The following is a 3200-nucleotide window of genomic DNA, read 5'->3' as shown; positions in this document are numbered from 1 at the left end:
TTCTAAAATGAATGATAGTCCCTGTATTTTTTTCTTCTACGTTTTTTTGTTTTTTGCACCAAGAAACATTCCTTGTATGTGTAGACATATGTGGTAAATCAAATTACAGTTATAAAACGGATGCACAGCGACGAGAATGGTTGCTCATTTTTTAACTATTGTCACTAGTTTGGCATCCGTTGTTGATCTGTGTACACTGCGGCTCCTCACAGATTATAAATCGTTAAAGGACTTCTCTCTTTGCGGTCGTGAACCTGAAGATTTGTTTGAGTTTGCTCCTATTTCTGCTGTTTTCCCCCAAATCATCTTTAATATGACAAGAGAGAAACATGCTTCATCAAGTCAAGAGGGCTCAAGCATGCACATCCAGCTGATAAACCGTAACGCACAGTTGGCCTTAAAATGCAGCGTGCATGCAGCGTGCAAACTTTTCTTTCCACACAACTTGTAGCGTGCTGTCTAATAAAACGGGCCGATGACTGTTTTGATAGAGGAGGGTGACTGATACCTCCCTCAGCTCTTTTCTGTACACAACCTCCTGACCCTTGGCTCTGTCCAAGCAAACACAGTCTGCACGCAATGCACAATGATTAACCCGTAGATTGTCTATTGTAGGGAGAACCACTCAGTAGGCAGAAAAAAGAAAAAAAACTGGCACAGTCTGTCTACAACTTGTGGCCCTCTACACTCCTCCTTTTTATATGTTTTTCTCACGCCTCTATAACCTGCCATGCTTTATATTTTTATATTAAATCAAGAACAAGTTGGCGGCATAGAAATTTGGACCTGATTTTTTTTGGGGGGGAAATATTGTGTGCAGGCATTCTTAACAAACACATTCTTTTTGTTTATCTCTTTTGATCTGAGCCAACAAATAAAAGCATGAGGCGCTCAGTTCTTTTACCCATGAGGCATATGAGTGAGACATTTTGGTGCAAGATATTTGAGCAACATTAACACTTTTGTACATTTTAGTACAGGGTATTTATGACCTTTAATCTATTTATGATGCAGTAACCATTTATGACAGGACTGCATCTTCAGCTTCAGGATTTATATAAAAAACTTGTGGTTAGTGATCTTCACATTACACATTTTTTCAGGAGGAGAATTTGCGGTAGAAAGAGTCTGAAAACGACGATCTACTGTAGAAAAAGTTCCGGCTAGTGCTCCTTGGAAGGTAAAAAAAACAAAAATGGGAAAATGAGGGGTGAAATTTCTAGAAAATAAAGTCGACATTTCATCCTGTTACCAGAATAGAAAGAGAAGAGACTTAATTTATGCCACAGTCTGCAGCCTAAACATTAATGGACTTCAACATAAAAGGAGTTCAAGTGTAGCTGAGTTACAAACACCGCTAAGGTCAGGTGAAGCATAATGTTGCCATAGTTACGCTTTTTTTTTTAACAATCCGTTTTTTTAATCCTGCTTACATCCAAAGTTGTTATTGTAATCAAATTATGATCATTGTTTCATTTATGTTAGTTAAATAAATCTAACGGTAGAGCTGATTGTGCTGAATTTAAACACATTCCTTATGGTCCACAGAAAAATGTTCAGAGTGAGACATCTTTGCTGTAATCACTCTTCGCTTTAACCGATAGACGACAGGCTGGTCGGTTTGCACCACACAGACTGAAGGTTGTGGTGGGAGCAACATGCATGTGTGTGTGTGTGTGTGTGTGTGTGTGTGTGTGTGTGTGTGTGTGTGTGTGTGTGTGTGTGTGTGTGTGTGTGTGTGTGTGTGTGTGTGTGCGTGCAGGGGGCAGAAAAGGTTAATATGTGACATGCATGACTTGTTTTGCGTGCCAAGCTTATCCATATCTTATTTCCCCCTATAGAAAAAAAGGGATCGGCTACCAGAACAAATGCCTACACAATGTTTATCCTGCAGAGAATAATGGGCGATTAATGAATGAGGCAATAAGAGCGAGCGCAGACGGGAGAGATCAGAGCACGCCGAGGGAATCTCTGCTCTCTGTGCAAACAAAAGACTTCAACAGAGTGGTGTAAATATAAAGAAACGAAGGCTTGTCTTATCGTGAATACCGCAATAAAGCAGTTATTGTTTTGTTCGACATTTATAAAAAGCGGGAAAAGTCTCGTTGAGATTAAAGATCTCTGATACAAGAAGGACCAGGCCAAGACAAACAGCAGCACGTTTTCACAAAGTTACACACACGACACACAACAAATGTTCCCGGGTCACATGAAGCGCAAAGTCTGTCAAAGCATCGACAACCTGATTTTATTGTTTATTAAAGTATAATAAGAGCACATATTAATCACTTTAAAACAACCTCATAATTACGTCCTCAAAAATGTCACATGTTACTCCAGTTCTGTTTATTTTTTTACGCTGCAGCTCTCAAAAATGTTTATGGTTATTTTTTAAATCGCTGCATGAACACACATCGGCCTACCTCACAGAACTTCAACAGCATTAAACTCAGGGTTGGTAATTATCGAAAAACTAGCATGATTTTGAAAGTAGCATTCCCTCAGTGCTCCGTCTGCACCCCCCTTTGTTCCTTTTTCAGAGAACATGAGTTATTAATTTCTGTCAGGACCTAAAGACAACTTCAACTAAAATCTTAAAAAGTGAATCTGGAGGAAATGACCAACCCTGACTTTAATGACGCCAACGTGCATGAATAACAACTTTTTATTGATGTGTTCATTTCAAATCACAACATGTAGATAACGAGGCGACATCAGCACAAAGACCAAAATACAAAAAAAATGTCCAGAATGTATAAAAACTCTTTAATTTAAATTCTGATCAAACATTTATTTTGCTCTCTCCTGTTTCACTAACTCCCTCTTGTTTACTGAGATTGTTTTCTGTCAGAGTTTCTGGGATGAGCTTCCTCTTCCTGCCGCTTTGCGTGTGCATCTAAACAGCGAATGTTTGCGTTAACCATTAAAAGAAGATAATTGAAACATGAAGAGTCACAGAGCCGTGATGAGTATAAGCAGGTTTGTCATTACGTGTAAACTTCTTACATAACACACATGAGTTCTGTTTATGTTCCAAACATTGACAGAACTGTTTTTTTTTATTGTCCTGGAAGATGGGAGAAGACTTTTTTTTTTCTCTCTCTCTGTTCTTTTTGAACCATGGCGCCAGCACGCAGCCACGGCCAGACAGTTAATTAGGGTCATGACCTCAATTCAGACAATTTACTCACTTTCAGCTA

The sequence above is a fragment of the Labrus mixtus genome, chromosome 1 (genome assembly GCF_963584025.1).
Source record: "Labrus mixtus chromosome 1, fLabMix1.1, whole genome shotgun sequence".
NCBI classification, from domain to species: domain Eukaryota; kingdom Metazoa; phylum Chordata; class Actinopteri; order Labriformes; family Labridae; genus Labrus; species Labrus mixtus.
This window is presented reverse-complemented; position numbering follows the sequence as displayed.